Source organism: Dendrobates tinctorius, unplaced genomic scaffold (assembly GCF_039654945.1).
Source record: "Dendrobates tinctorius isolate UK_male_01 unplaced genomic scaffold, ASM3965494v1 ptg000250l, whole genome shotgun sequence".
Lineage (NCBI taxonomy): Eukaryota > Metazoa > Chordata > Amphibia > Anura > Dendrobatidae > Dendrobates > Dendrobates tinctorius.
In genome coordinates, this window is record NW_027361917.1 from 20,517,697 (window position 1) to 20,534,819 (window position 17,123).

Below are 17,123 nucleotides of genomic sequence, written 5' to 3' on the forward strand. Positions count from 1 at the left end.
GGAGATTCTCGTTAGATTAACCCCTTAATGACAGCCAATATATCTTTTTTCTGACCTGAGATATAAGAGAATATCATCCCCACACAGGTGACGATCCAGCAGCTGTCGGCTGTCTACTATAGCTGACAACTTGCTGTATCCTGCTATACCACTTTGCACTAATTTCTGTAAATCACCTGAAGGGTTAATAAACTATCTGACAGAAGTTTTCAATATGTCAGGGGGTGCTGTTTTTAAAAAGGGCTACTAAGGGGTTAAGGAATCCGGTATAAGATTAATTTTTGCCGGTATTCTGTTTTGTCTTCTGTACTTTGTTGAATGTTGTTTTCTGTTAAGTGTGCTGTTTTGTCTGTCTTTTAAAATTACATAGAACTAAAACGCCATAAATATATGTTTTATGTTACACATGAGACTCCTTGAATGTTATCTTGAGTGAATGTATGAGGATTGCAATATAAAATCCTGACTGTATTAGGGAGTCCAGTAGGCGTGGTCAACAGTCATCTGTGGACTGGAGACAAATCATAGGTTATTATAGTGGTATAAATCACCTAGGTACATGTCACCTGATCCCCATAGAGAATATTCTATGTAGTTTTGTTATATGTTTTTCTTTTAATAACACAGAGTGACTGAACCCTCCTCGTTTCACTGAGGAGAGTCTGCGCCTGTGGTGCTCTGAATACCTGATATTAAGAACGGGAACGTCTCTGTAAATAAAGAGGCGGTGTCATTGGACTTTATCTAAGCACTTCAGGAATATGAGTACGAGGGAACTTTACTCTCCTGTCTTATGTCTCTGTGTATGTGTGTCTGTCCAATCCCTAACTGTGGAAGTTGTTGTATGTTGTGTGTTTGTACTGTTACACTGGTCAGAAGTCCCTGTGAGCATATTTATCTCGTTCATATCAGTGACCACATTTATCATCGTGACCCCATTCCTTGGGGACCGTTCATGTTTATTACACTGTGTTGTCACACTCGCCCCTTACAGGTCTTCATTGGAAGGAGGTGGCAAGATATAGAGATAGAAGCTGGTAAATACCTAGGACATAGTGTAATCAGTGAGGATTATTTAGATCCTGGATATTAGGAGCAGTAATTGAATTGTTGCTGTTGGTTTTTTATCTTCTTGTTGACATATTAATTTCACTGATATTTGTCAAACTTCTTAAAGTGGGTAGAAATCCATTGTGCTCTAGGGTTTATATTGTGTATAGTCCTTATTTTCTTGTTTGTCTTTTTGTGTTTAAGAATTTTATGTAACATCATTATGGGACTTTATCCAATAGATATATATATTAAGACCTTGTCCTCATTGTAAGGCAGGATTGTTATTGACCATTTCATCTGAAGGCTGGAAAGTTATTAAGATTGTACCGAGAAGGTATCCCTGGAATGAAACTGGATATGGTCCTTTCTCATCAGGTATCCAGAGAGAACAGTCTTCAGATCAGATGTGCAATGTGTCCTTATTGGTAACTTATAGGCCTAACTCTTATAAATTATAGCAAATAGAGAGTAAACATTGTATATCCCTGTCAATGTCTTTTTTAGTCTTGACAAACTAGGAGTAGGCACCACCCAGAGCACACAGTCCTGAGGTGGGGAGATAAGCTGTGAGCATGAGGATTGTTGTGGAATGTGTTTGTGGTTTTGAGATAAGAAGGGGCCACTAGAAGACCCTGAATGTGTCCCCTGACAGATGGGTTGTATTTTATGATAAACAGTTTCATAAAATGTGAAAATTTGGTACAAGAAATGTGTAATGAGAGGAAATATTTAATTTGGCTAAAGTAGAAATACATTTATAAAAAACACTCTATTTCCAGAAGTAACCGTCCTTGTGGGAAGCCATGAGGTCACTTTTCTTGTCGATTCAGGAGCCACTAGAACCTTAGTACATCCAGAAGAGATACCGACTATTGGACTGTCTGCTGCCTGCATAGTGGTAAAAGGAGCAAGTGGTAAGACACAGAGAACCATTGTCTACGCCTGTGGAGACACCGGTCCCTCGGCACAGGTAAAAGTGCAATTACACAAATTATATTATCAACTGTGTGGGAGGGATATGATGCAAGCTCTGAGCCTGGGAATAATTCCTACTGCTGCCAGACTATAGGTGAAATCCATGGCTGAGACAATGGTGCTCCAGGGGTATGGGGAATCTAGATACTATTACAGTCTAGATCTAATAACTGCAGGACCATCCTCAGTTACTGAGTCCTTCATCAAGGAAGCAATAGATAAAGGTATACAAATGTAGATGTTCACACACCTGAAGAACTACACTGCTCCATGTACTACAGGTATTTCAGGGGTCCTGATATAAAATATGGGAATTTTCATGCTCTAGATTGTTCTTTGCACACCATATACTGGAATTATAAAAGGAACTGTGCAGTCAGTTGTACACTGTCAGAACAAATTAAATTGTTGTTTTTGCTTTTTAGAGGCCCGTGCCACATATTTCCCCCTCCAGATGTAAAAGTAGAACATGGAAATTCCTTGGTGATTTTGTTGAAGAGTGTAAGGAAAGTAACAATGGGAGGATTTGGGTGATGGCTCATTTTACAATGCCAGACTGCAGGCATAATCACAAGTGCTAAAGTGGAACACCATTTCTAAACCCAGTGTCCACCTGCAGCGAGGCAGGGGAACGAGTGAGAAATGCTGATCCGTTCCTAGAATTAGAGGAAGAATTGACCATATACCCAGAATCTTTGTGGTCCTCATGACCTGCAGATGTGGGATTGATAATAGGGGTGATTATACCCTATCCAGCTCACCTTGTAACACAACCTTGTTTCCAGTAGGGAGGGCGCCCCCATCTGTAAACGAGGCTGTGATTCCAAGAGCCCCCACAGTGCCAGACCCCCATACTCTGCTGAATGACTGGAGGCCGGAACATAAGGTCTTTACAGTGATGTCAGTAATGTCTTCTTCAGCATCCTGGTACATCCAGATAGCCAGGTTTGGTTTGTATTCACATATAAGGGGAGCAGGTATACATTCACCAGAATCCCACAAGGGTACTGTGAATCACCTACTATTGTTTTCCAGGTAAAATCGGCTAACCTAGTTCAATGTGAGTCACCAGAAGGTAGCCAGATCCTCTTATATGTGGATAACATGCTATTGGCATTTAAAAAAAAAGAAAAAAAGAAAAATTGGTAACAAAAGGGGTTATCTTTAAAGATGACCTATATGTATAAACTGCCCAGTGACCTCCTAAGATATGTCACAGTATTGAGCCATGGCATAAGCTATGTCTCAACAGGAGGGATGGTAGAGGTCATATCTTACGTAGTTATGACGTATGGCTTTACTAACTATTATACATTTTTGTTTAATCTGCATTACTTGTGCAAAAATAATTCCTAAAGGAATCTGAGACCAGAGAGAGGACAATGTCCTCACCCTGAATACTTTTTCCAACACATTTGTATGGATTTTATTGAACAAGTGTGAGGGAAAAAGTACGGCCTTGTTATTATGGATGCTTTCAGCAGGTGGATTGAAGCCGTCCACCCTGATGCATTAATGGTAGCGGAGGCCCTTCTAAAGGAAGTCATACCCAGATTTGGGGTTCCAGAAAATATATAGTACACTAAGTAATGTTATTATTACCTAAAAACATTGTCAATTGAGTTGGGAAACCACTGTGCCTGTCATCCTCAGTCCGCCGGACTGGTTGAAAGACACAGTGGGATCTTGAAAAATAGGTTGACAAAGACCATGCAGGAAACAGGAAAAATTGGTTGTACTGTCTCCTATGGGTTGTACTAAATATGTATGTCACACGGACATCGGTAGTGCTGACAGGCTTTGAAGTCATATACGGGAGATCTTTTCTGTTACCTCAGCTAAAATCCTTTAGAAGGATAGATGAGGAAGTTGATTGTACGTTAGCAGAATATATGGCTAAGATATTAGCTCACAAAGAAGTTTCTACTCGTAGTTTTGTTCCAGGAAACCCACTAAGAAAACCTGAGATCGTGAAACCTGCAGACTGGGTCCTTGTGAAGGTGATAAAGAAGAGACACCAGCACCATCCTAAGTGGGAAGGTCCTTACCAAGTCCTGTGGACTTCTCCTACTGCGGTCAAGATTGCTGAGCGCAGCTCCTGGGTCCATCTCTCATACTGTAAACTTTTCAGACAGGTAGGGACAGAGTAGGATCTGACTTGCTTGTCAAAGTCCAGCTACAAAGGGAGGTTTTCCACAAGGGAAAGCTTGTCTCAAACTGGTGAAGTCTCCCATTCATCCCCCTACCCGGACAAGACGGTCAGATCTAGGATGTGTACATCAGGGTTAGCCACATGTATATTCTTCGTGATCATGGTGATGGGAGATTGGAGAGTAATAGACCCAGCAGGAGAGGAAAGTCCAGGATGGTAGAATGGTTTCAGATTTAGGACTTTTGAATCCTACTTTTGAAATTGGGCAGGAGGCTACCATGTTAGTGGATTTCTGTCTGTTGTATGAATGATGCAGAGATAGGGAACAAGCTGTGAAACTAGCCCAGTCTGATAAGTATGTTTGTGTTATGAGCTCTAATAGCAGAGGGGATGGATGTGTGTGACTGGAGTAAAGGGGGTTTTACACTAAGCGATATCGCTAGCAATATCGCTAAAACGTCACTGGTTTTGTGACGTTATAGCGATATTGCTAGCGATATCGCTATGTGTGATACTTACCAGCGACCGGCTCCCCCGCTGTCCATCGCTGATCGCGCGAGAATGTCCGGCTCCATTTCTCATCGGGCGCTTCCTGCTGAGACTTCCTGCTGTGACGATGAGCGACGCTGGACGCGGGCGGGAGGACGCAGGATCGCTGTGTGTGAATGGTAAGTATCGTGCGCTGCGTCGCTGCTGCATCGCTGTGAGATCTTTCTGTATGAAAGCTCACTAGCGATCATTTAGCGATGCACCAGCGATCCTGACCGGGTCGGATCGCTGGTTGGATCGCTGGTGCATCGCTAAATGTAAAAGGGCCTTAAAGCAGCATGGACAATTGTAGCCCGAGACTATAGGTATAAGCCTTATGGCTACATAGATTTAAAGCCTGATTCTCCATTAGGAAAAAAAAAGGAGATCCCCTAACACAAATAAGAATAATTGTAATTAGCTACTGAGAACTTTTTAAAAAACCCTAAGATGAGGGATCAAAGGTTATAGGAGCTGATAAATGTCAGGAACACCGCACTGCACTTGCTCACTGTGCCAGTGCGGGTGTCCTGAGTACAAAGACAGTACTCACAGATACCTGTGGAGCAGGGCAGCAGCGGTGACGATGCGTGCTTCAGAGTATCAGGACCTGAAGCACATGACTGCTGGGGGCGTGGCCTAAGCTCCACAGATCTAGGAGCTGCAGGGAAACTCCTAGAAAGGTAACTACGGGGCAATGTTACCAAGGGGCATAGACAGAGACAGAAACCAGATGAAGCCAGGGTCAAAGCACCAGATAGCAATACAGTACCACGGGGTTTAGACAGAAAGGATAGTCAGGACGTAGCAATAGGTCAGAAAACCAGAACGGGCAATAGACGGTACAATACGGACAAACTGTAACGGAGTAACGATAGCCAAGCCAGGAGGTCAGAACCGGAGAAGACAGTAGTACCAAAGCGAGAGACGGAGTACAGAGTGAGGGAACAGGCCGGGTCATACACGGGAATCAAACAAGCAACGCAGAATACACGCACACCAGGGGTCAGACACACCAGAACAACAGTATAGCTGAAAGAGAACCCTGGTAAAGAGTGAGTATAAATACTCCTCCCAGATCCAGAAAGAGGCCACGAACACTTAACCCTGTGAGTGCAGGGCAAGAACCCTGTTCAAACCATGACAGTACCCCCCTCTTAATGGGGGGCCACTGGACCCCCAGGCTTGTCTGGGTATCTGGCGTGGAAAGCCCGCACCAGACGATCGGCATGCACCGAACTGGCCGGAACCCATGACCGATCCTCCAGAGAGTACCCCTTCCAGTGTATCAGATACTGGAGTCTCCGGCACACCAACCGGGAGTCAACAATGCGCCCTACTTCATACTCCAGCTGCCCCTCTACCAGCAGTGGCGGAGCATTTGATGAGGGATCCTCTCTCACCGTCCCCACAGGCTTTAACAGGGACCTGTGGAAGACATTAGAAATTTTAAAGGAGGTGGGCAGCTGCAGTCGGTAGGCTACAGGGTTAACAACCTCCACAACTTTGTATGGGCCAATAAACTTGGGGCCCAGCTTTATAGAAGGTATCTTAAGCTTGATATTGCGGGTGGATAGCCACACCTTCTCCCCTACTGCAAATGCTGGACCTGGCCCCCTCCTCCTGTCAGCAAACTGCTTATAGTTTTCCTGGGCCTTGGAAATATTCCTCTGAACCTCCCTCCAAAGAATTCTAAGACGTTGTGTCACATCCTCAGCACCAGGACAACCTGAATCCATACGGGAAAACTCTCCAAAATGTGGGTTAAAGCCATAGTTGACCTGAAAAGGAGACTTCCCAGTAGACTGACTCACACGACCGTTGAATGCAAACTCTGCCATGGGCAATACCTCACACCAGTCCTCCTGCCTGGAAGAGGCCAAGCATCTCAGAATCTGCTCCAACGATTGGTTCGTGCGCTCCGTCTGTCCATTAGACTCTGGGTGGTAGGCAGAGGAGAAGGACAACGAAATCCCCAGCTTTTTGCAAAAAGCCCTCCAGAACCTGGCTACAAACTGTACCCCTCTGTCTGACACCACATTCATAGGCACTCCATGTAACCTAATTATATGCTGCATAAATAAGCGGGCCAGGGTTTCAGCAGATGGTAATGCGGGGAGAGGTACAAAGTGAGCTTGTTTTGAAAACCTATCCACCACCACCCATATCACCGAATTGCCCCTGGAAGGAGGAAGATTTGTGATAAAATCCATGGACAAATGTGTCCATGGTCTATCCGGAATTGGCAAAGGCACCAATTCCCCGGCCGGCCGGACCTGAGAACTTTTAGAACGAGCGCACACCCCACATGCAGTCACAAACTTTTTAATATCTGTTACCATAGAGGGCCACCAGAAATCCCTTGCAATTGCCCCCCGGGTAGCTGCAATCCCAGGATGAGCACTCAACACAGAATCATGAAATTCCTGCATAAGTCCGAGACGGAAACGTTCCGGTACACACAATTTACCCGGGGGTTTACCACCAGGAGCCCGAGCCTGGGCCTCCAAAATCCCTCTCTGTAACTCAGATGAGATTTCGGCCACCACTACTCCTGGCTGAAGAATGGAGGAGGGAGGTTCTGGAGGGGACACCGAATCAAAGCTTCGGGATAAGGCATCAGCCTTGATGTTTTTAGATCCCGGGCGGAATGTGATGGTAAACTGAAAACGAGAAAAAAAAAGTGCCCACCGAGCCTGTCTGGGGGTCAATCTCTTGGCAGACTCGATATAGGCCAAATTTTTGTGATCAGTGATGACTGTAATGGGATGAACAGACCCCTCCAGGAAATGCCTCCATTCTTCAAAAGCCAACTTTACCACCAACAACTCTCTATTGCCGACATCGTAATTTCTCTCAGCAGAGGAAAATTTTTTAGAGAAGAAGGCGCAAGGCCTCAGGTTAGTAAGGGTAGGAGGGCCCTGAGACAAAACTGCCCCCACCCCCACTTCCGAGGCGTCAACCTCCACGATAAAAGGTCTTGACGGGTCGGGTTGTACCAATACAGGGGCTGAAGAAAAGCACTTTTTTAATGTCATGAAAGAGTTTTTTGCAGCTACAGACCAATTTTTTACATCAGCTCCCTTGAGAGTGAGGTCCGTTAGAGGCTTTACCACCTGCGAAAAGCCCTTAATAAATTTCCTATAAAAGTTGGCAAAGCCCAAAAATCGTTGCAACCCTTTCAAGTCATGAGGTTGCACCCACTCCGTAACAGCCTGGACTTTCTTAGGATCCATGCGGAACCCCTCTCCTGACACAATCAACCCCAGAAAGGATACTTCTTGCATGAAAAATTAGCATTTTTCCAGCTTGGCATACAAATGATTCTCCCTCAGTCTCATGAGAACCATCCGCAAATGGTGCAAGTGAGATTGACTGTCCACCGAGTACACCAGAATGTCATCCAAATAGATAACCACAAAACGACCGATTAAATCAGAGAAAATTACATTAATAAAATTCTGAAAAACAGCAGGAGCGTTGGTAAGACCAAAGGGCATAACCAAGTTTTCGAACAGCCCTTCAGTCGTCAGGAATGCTGTTTTCCATTCGTCCCCTTCACGGACTCTTATAAGGTTATATGCCCCACGTAAATCCAGTTTAGAGAACCACTTTGCCCCGGTGAGTTGGTTACATAGATCAGGAATTAGGGGGAGAGGGTATGTATTTTTCACAGTAATTTTGTTTAATTCCCGAAAGTCGAGGCACGGCCGCAAACCACCATCTTTTTTCTTAACAAAAAAGAAGCCCGCCGCCACAGGTGAAACAGAAGGCCTAATATGCCCTTTGCGGAGACTCTCAGTAATGTACTCCTTCATGGCTAGACGTTCGGGCCCGGACAAATTGAACAGGCGAGCCTTGGGTAACTTGGCTCCAGGGACTAGATTAATGGCACAATCAAAGGGTCTATGTGGTGGTAGCGCCTCAGCCTCACTTTCAGAAAATACGTCTTGAAAATCTTGCAGGCACTCCGGAATACCTTCCAGATCGACAGACGACACTGACACAGATTTTACTGGGGTGACAAGGGTTGTCAAGTTACAACATAGACCATTAGCCATACAACCCCACTGAATGATCTCCCCTGTGACCCAGTCAATAGTAGGATTGTGACGTTGAAGCCAAGGCATACCCAGTATCAGTCCAGCCGGCAGATTATTTATGACAAAACATCTTAATTTTTCCACGTGAGTGGAACCCACTTTCAGAGAAAAGGTATCAGTCATGAAACAAATTCCCTCCTGGGTGATAGGAGAAGAATCAATTGCCACGATTTTAACAGGATCTTTTAACCTGACTGTCCCTATCTTATGAAAAGTCACAACTTTGGCATCGATCAGATTAATAGAAGAACCACAGTCAACAAAGGCGGTAGTCCCAACCGGACCGCCTGTAAGTTCCAGTTCCACCGGAAGCAGAATTTTAGTAAGCGAGTAAAAGGGTACCTGGGAGTCTGGGCAACCTCCTCGATTGTTACCCAGACTCAGTCGTTTTCCTGACGGCTTCACTGAAGAAGGGCAAGAAGGACAGTTCCTTCTCCAATGTCCAGCGGATCCACAGTAAAAGCACAATTGGTTGCTTCTTCGGTGTCTCCTCTCTTTTTCCTCCAATGACATGGCACCAACCTCCATGGGCTCAGGACTAGATGCAGAGTCTCTCAGATTGGAGAATAAAGGGGTCTCCTGCAGCATGACCCCTCTTGCCCGCAGCCTACGGTCCATGCAGACAGCCTGGATCATAGCGTCCTCCAAAGAATCCGGTGGAGGATGAAGGGCCAGGGCATCTTTCAAACGTTCGGACAGGCCTCTACAGAACAAACCCCGGAGGGCAGCGTCATCCCAGGAGACCTCCGCTGCCCAGCGTCTGAACTCAGAGCAGAACCATTCAGCAGAGTTCCTTCCCTGTGTCACACTCATCACCATATCCTCTGCCAGACGCACTCTATCAGGCTCATCATAAATGTGCCCCAGAGCCTCAAAGAACAAATTCACAGACATGCGTTCAGGAGCAGAGGAAGAGAGAGAGAAAGCCCATGCCTGTGGAGCCCCCCCGAAGTAGGGAAATGACGACCCCCACCCTCTGGAACTCATCCCCGGAAGAGCGGGGCCTCAGAGAAAAAAAAGCTTGCATCCTTCTCTGAAAGACCTGAACTCCTTTTTATCCCCTGAGAAAAGGTCATTAAGTTTGTGGAACATTTGGGTCAGGTGCTTGACCTGATTAGCCAAGGCTTGTATGGGATCCATGAAGATAACACACTTTTTTTTTTTTTTTCCTCAGAGGGGGAAAAAAAAAACTGAAATGGTCAGCTATAATGTCAGGAACACCGCACTGCACTTGCTCACTGTGCCAGTGCGGGTGTCCTGAGTACAAAGACAGTACTCACAGATACCTGTGGAGCAGGGCAGCAGCGGTGACGATGCGTGCTTCAGAGTATCAGGACCTGAAGCACATGACTGCTGGGGGCATGGCCTAAGCTCCACAGATCTAGGAGCTGCAGGGAAACTCCTAGAAAGGTAACTACGGGGCAATGTTACCAAGGGGCATAGACAGAGACAGAAACCAGATGAAGCCAGGGTCAAAGCACCAGATAGCAATACAGTACCACGGGGTTTAGACAGAAAGGATAGTCAGGACGTAGCAATAGGTCAGAAAACCAGAACGGGCAATAGACGGTACAATAGGGACAAACTGTAACGGAGTAACGATAGCCAAGCCAGGAGGTCAGAACCGGAGAAGACAGTAGTACCAAAGCGAGAGACGGAGTACAGAGTGAGGGAACAGGCCGGGTCATACACGGGAATCAAACAAGCAACGCAGAATACACGCACACCAGGGGTCAGACACACCAGAACAACAGTATAGCTGACAGAGAACCCTGGTAAAGAGTGAGTATAAATACCCCTCCCAGATCCAGAAAGAGGCCACGAACACTTAACCCTGTGAGTGCAGGGCAAGAACCCTGTTCAAACCATGACAGTATGTCAGGAACAGACCCAATAGGACATTTCTACATAGAAGTTCAGAATAATAGCATACATAGACCCAGGAAAGTATGTCAGAAAACACCCTAATAGAGTCCATAGGGTTCATAGTTAGATTGTCTAACCTAACTTATGAAGATAAACTAGCTCTAGAGAGAGGCTATGAGGAGAAGAATGAATGGTTAGAATGGCTCAAATACATTGCAAAAAGGTTTAAAAAATTAAGTTATATAGTAAAACTTATGTCTGCTCAGAAAGGGAAGGAAAATGTAAAATGTTATCATTTTTATATCCTCCACTTGAGAAACCGGATATCCCACCACAGGTGATTGCTAATCCTGGTAACTATACTTGTTTTAGTCTTCCAGGGCATGGGCACGACTTCGGAGAGAGCTCCAAGGCGACTCTTGTAGAGAATGGATCATTGTCTCCCACAGGGCCAAGTACTCAGCCATATGGTCAGACCACACTACCCTGAGAGCGGATATATGGTGGTTATGCGGTGATAAAAGCATAAGAGCCAGACTACCACATGGTTCCCGAGGGGATTGTGCGGTGGTCCAGCTAATCATGACGTTCCACCTGTTGTCAACAGGGATATGGCCAAAGGTACGTAGTGAAAGAGACAGAAGCATGAAACTCTGCAAGGATCCTTCCATTCTAGTATCTACAGAGATGACATTGGAGTTCCCAGGGGAGTGACCACCGAGTACAAGGCTAGGAACCAGGTAGCAGCCGGGTGGGAATCCATAATTTGGTGGGTGATTATAAAAATGAATGTAGATTGGATAAACTACTTATACTAGAACCAGCAGAGATTTGTTAATTATACCCGAGATGCAGTTAAAGGGATAGCTGAGCAATTAGGACCAACTCCTCTCATTTCTTAGCAGAAAAGGGAGGTGTATATAAAATGTTTGGAGGATTTTGTTGCACCCTTTATCCCTAATTCAGATCCTAATGGAAGTATCTCCAAAGCTTTTGATGGACTGACTGCCCTGTCTAATGAATTAGCAGAGAACTCTGGATATGACGACATATTCCTGGACTGAAGGACGGTTTGGGAAATGGTCCGGATTATTCACTTCTGCGTTGACATCTCTTACCATCATGGCCGGAGTGATGATTGTTTGTGGACGCTGTGCTATTCTATGCATTAGAGGACTTGTTCAAAGACTGATTGACTCTACCATAACAAAAACTATGCATCAAGGAATGGAGATCTTGGAATCCAACGAAAGAATGAAAATTTTTGGACTTAATGATAAATATACATATTACTCTCCCTCTAGATTATATGAAGATCTTCTGTGAAATCTGACAAAAAGAAATCTGTCCCCAATTTGTACAGATAGATGATTTTATTACAAGATGAGGGAATGTTATAATAATTGTAATAAAGTCCTTTCTTTTGTGTGCATGGGTATATATATGTGTATATATATACCCATGCGTGTATGTATGTATGTGTGTGTGTATGTGTGTATGTGTGTGTATGTGTGTGTGTGTGTGTGTGTGTGTGTGTATGTGTGTGTATGTATGTGTGTGTGTATGTATATATATATATATATATTAAAAAAAAAAAAAGTAATAGGCAGCACTCAAATTAAATGTGAAAAAAAGTGGATACTTTACTGATCCTCCAGTGGCAACGTTTCAACGGTGACCCGTCTTTATCAAGCGTATATGTGTGCGTATATGTGTGTGTGTATATATGTATCTATGCACATGACTGCATATAAGCCATTTATTTTTGCTTAAGACTTTGAAACTCTTTTCAGCTGACTGTATTGTAAAGACATGGGTGTTATTTTTGGGTGTTACTTTTTGTGAACGTTAGCAGGTTTTCCTTGTCTTGCGTGACTTCTCTGTTAACAGAGATTAGGATAGCCCAATGCTAAGCAAATTGTATTTACTATTCTGCAAACGCAATATGTTACAACACCCTTTGGGTTTTGCTATTTAAACTCTTAAGAATATGTATTGAGTTAGACAGAGGACGGCCCACACTTGGTGTGACTGTCATTCTCTCTCCATGCCGGCATGACCTATAAAGAAGCATCTTACTTATTCAGGTCTGGACGATTTCTAATTGGAAGACTGAAACTCTCTTGACAGGTGTGATCAAGGTATGTTTCAATCAGGATGGAATACACCAGTTGTTAGTGACAGGTTAAAGAGGTGGGTTATGCTTGTGATGAAGACTGGAAAAGTTTGGAAGGAGGTGGGATGTTATTGTGTCATTTTCACAGGTAGTGAGTTAAAGTATTCAGATGAGAGGAGAGGAAGGGGGAACTGGTGGATGCAGGAAAGAATTGAAAGTACTGAATAGCTGTTTAGGGTTGTTAGACAGGTGTAAGGGGACAGAGAATTGTTGCTCATTGTATGTAAATATGTTATTTCGCAGTACTGTTACATCTTAAATGTATTACCATTAATGTTATATGCTCATTGCTTTGCACAATATAAGTATAGGGCAAGTGTAATGCGTGGGAATGGCCACTAGATGGGGGGCATCCTAGCACACACTAGTTGTAGTCAGTAGATAGGTTTAGTGTAGGGTTAATATAATAGTAGGGGCTGCCGGGAGTTAAGACTAGGTGAGAAGGGAAGTTTATTCAGACGGGGTCCAAAGTGTCCACATGGGCTATAGACCCAGGACGGCTCGGCAGCCACGTAACGTTAAGTAGCGACAGCCCACATTATCCACGGCCAAAGGACATCAATACAGTGGGCCAGTACAGTAGAGAGAAGATGTGGTGACTCATAGCCTGGGTGGATGCCTTTAGGGCGGGAGTCGGTTGGAGTGAGGAACAGAAGGAAGTTGAAGCTTCACGGGGAACGGTACAGATGGGTAGGATGCTTTTCCAGAGGCAGAAAAACCGAGTGGTGGATGATTTCACGTCTGGGGTGAAACAGGCAGAAGGAATTGTCATCGTGGCGAGGTTAGGCCAGGAAGAAACTGGGGAGCAGTCTAAGACGGTCTGGTCCAGACGTGTGCCGTATAGATGCGTCAGCAAAGTAGGGAGAGCTGAGGAAGCAAGTAAAGATGAATGTGTATCCCATGATGTGCCAACTGTGGATATATTGTGTGCAGTTATCAGTAAAGACACCATTCAAGTTACTATGGACTGTGTCTCATTTACTGGAAGTCGACTCGGAGAAGGGCTATCGCCACTTGTGAAGTGCCCAGGTGGACCCGAACCTGGAGATGCAGGTACGCTGAACAGTGAGATGCAATTTTCTGTGAGGGAAGACTGGGACACTGATGCTTTAGTGTCTCTGGCCACAACTATAGTCCTGGCCTCCCCTTACACAGGTATTATATGAGGGATGAGAAATTGGTTTGTTTTGTTGCAGTCAGAATTTACGCAGCATTTTTACAACTTCTGTTACTGGACAGGCAACTCCGCTCCCTTTCTTTGGCAGCCATGTAACGGTACGCTTTGTAGATGATGGCCAGAAAGAACATGTGCTCCAGTAGATGGCAAGTGCTGCATCAAGTGGCCTCTGATCCTCTTTCTCCACCTTAACATCACACACAGTACAGTGTGGTGGCACCCCAATTAACTCCCCCCCCCCACATCACAACTCTCCAGGCGCCCAACTGACTGTGGGGAACCACAGATGGGCCACTCTGCAGAGCTCTTCACACATTCTATTCCATGGGTTTCAGAGGTCTGCTCTAAACATTCACAAAGTCAAGAGGAGGAAATCATCTGCACCGATGGCCAAATTTTTTCTGCCTTAGATCTATGGCCGGACGAAGTTTTGTCTGAGCATAAACCAAACCCTCTCCAACAGACGTTAACCCCATTGGGTGAAGGTGATCCATTTGTGATAAGACTCAGAAAATTGAGGTGCCCGTGGACTGTACTATGCTGTCAAGGAGGATGACTCTCAGGGCGAGGAGTGGGAGAACAGACAGGATGACAATGAGGTAGTAGATCACACTTGTTGTAAACCCAGAGGCATGCAGCTGATTAGCTCAACAGAGGAGGAGGAGGATGAAGATGAGGAGGTTACATACACACAGATTTATGTAATCACGACAACCAATGCATCCTGAGGCCCAACTCTGGCAGTGGACAGCAGCGTTCGCGGTTCTGCATTTGTCTAGCTTGGGTCTTTTTTTCATATTGGCAAAAATCTTAAAACTCATGTTATCTGTCAACTTTTCTAAAAACAACCTAGTAGAGTAAAAAAAATAAATTCATTTCAGCATTACATGCATGACCTGCCACATGCGTGATCCACATGCGTTAATCTGGGAATTTCATTGTGCTAAAATGCAGACTAGCGGGTCTCAACAACCACCGTCCACCCCATCAACCACATCTTCTGATTCTTACTCCTCCCCCACCGTGGCAAGTGTTGACACACAGATCTCTGGCTGAAGAACCTCCACTTGTTTACCCCCTACTGTTGGGGTGATTGTTAGCCTGTCAGCTGATACAGAATAGACATACCTGTTGTTTTGACTGACCTTACCTACTAAGCACACCCCATATTTCTCAATCCACTGTAACATGCCTGCCTGCACCTCTCTCACAGTCCAGCAGCTTGTCGTGTCCACCCTACTCCACCCTGTGTCAGCATAGCAGCAAACCCTCATTTCTGCAGTTCTGCTCTTGCGCTCACATAAAAGATTCTTCACTCCTACATATGGCACAGTTAACAGTTTGAATTTCATCATCTTCAATCTACTAATAAACTTTATTTATATACTGCTTTATAAAATAAAGGGAACACTTAAACATAGGATCCTATGTTTAAGGGTTCCCTTTATTTTTTTGAGCAGTATATATCACATACACATTACGCATGATTTTACGAGTCAGCAGTTCCTATAAAATAGTCAAAAGTTACCAAGTTTAAGATAATCAAACAATTCAAGCAAAAATAAATACGACCCTGCTCTTCAGAGCTTACAATCTACAATGAGGTGGGGATGACAACAATTACATATGCTTATTTAGAATGATGGTACTACCATCTTGAGGAAGTGGGGGGTAGATAACGGCTGCATGAGCCTTTTGGGTAAGGTTGAATTTGATGGTGAATTATGTTCAGAGAAGTAGAGAATAAGCTTTTTATATATAAAAAGGACTTTGATTAGGAATGGTGATAGGCCGCCCTAAACACATGTGTTTCTAGGGAGCACCTAAAATGTCTAAGTTGTGGTTATACTCCTAGTTTCATGGGGGACAAAGGGTAAGAGGTGAGTCATCTAGGTAGGAGATTGAACTGAACTGGACAAAGTTCACATTAGGGGTGTTACCATCTTTGTGTGTCGGAGTCTGAAAGTTGTGAGTGGCCATGAGAATTGGCTAGAGATAGGTTTGTCAATTCTGAGGACATGAAGTGTGGACGCAACGCATAAAAATGATCAAGGAAGTGGGTGGGTGAGCCTGGGGGCAGTATATGACTTCTACTCTAAGGGAGAGGAGATGAAGCACCCTTATGGTGTAAACCTCAAAAGAACAATGGTGTCCAATCAGCCTGCATTTATTTATTGGGTTATAACCTGGATTGTTGTTGGCAGTGAGGAGTGTAGGGTTATCGTGGAGTTAGCAGTGAACATAAATTGCGATATACGCATATTCTATGTGTTGTAATTTGGAAGTGGATAAGCCGTACTCTCACTATTACTTTTCTGAGAATTAATTATTGTGAAAAACCTGCAGCCTTCTTGGATGGTTCGTGGTTCGTGTCATTGTCAGGCCAGCTGAGAGCTATTCGTTCCTAAGATCACAGCGCTTGTTTCTGTATGACTCGTGGCCTGTGATCTCTGTGATTATTGCAAGGCCACTCCAATCTGTTGGCCACAGAAATGCAGCCTTTCTGCCCTATGGATACAGACGGTTTCCGAAAGCTGATGCCCATTGCAGTCCCCCCAACACCAGTTGCCCTGGCACCATTACGTCTCAAAGAAAGATGTGCCTGCGCTACAGCAACAAGTCACAGACAACATCACCCATTCCCTGAAAAATTTTATGTTTGCCAGGGTGCATTTAAACAATGACACTTGGACGAGCAAGCATGACATGGGAATTACAACTAGATGACTGGGCACTGGGTGACTCTGGTGGCAGTAGGGGGAGTCGTGGAAGGGTCTGCACCACAAGTTTTGCAATCCCCAAGGCTTGCAGGGTGCTTGGGGTTGGAAAAATAAACCACTACACACCATAAGATAGATAACTAAACTACTAGACAACAGGGGTTGGAGAACAAAACTACGAAACAGCTAGCGTTTTAGAACTTAACCACTACACACTATACAATGGGTAACTAAACTAATAGGCAACAGGGATTGGAGTACTAAACTACTAAACAGCTTTGATTGCAGAACTAAACAAGTACACAGCAGAACATAGAGAACTAAACTACTAGACAACGCTGGCTGGAGAACTAAACTAATAAACAGCTATGAT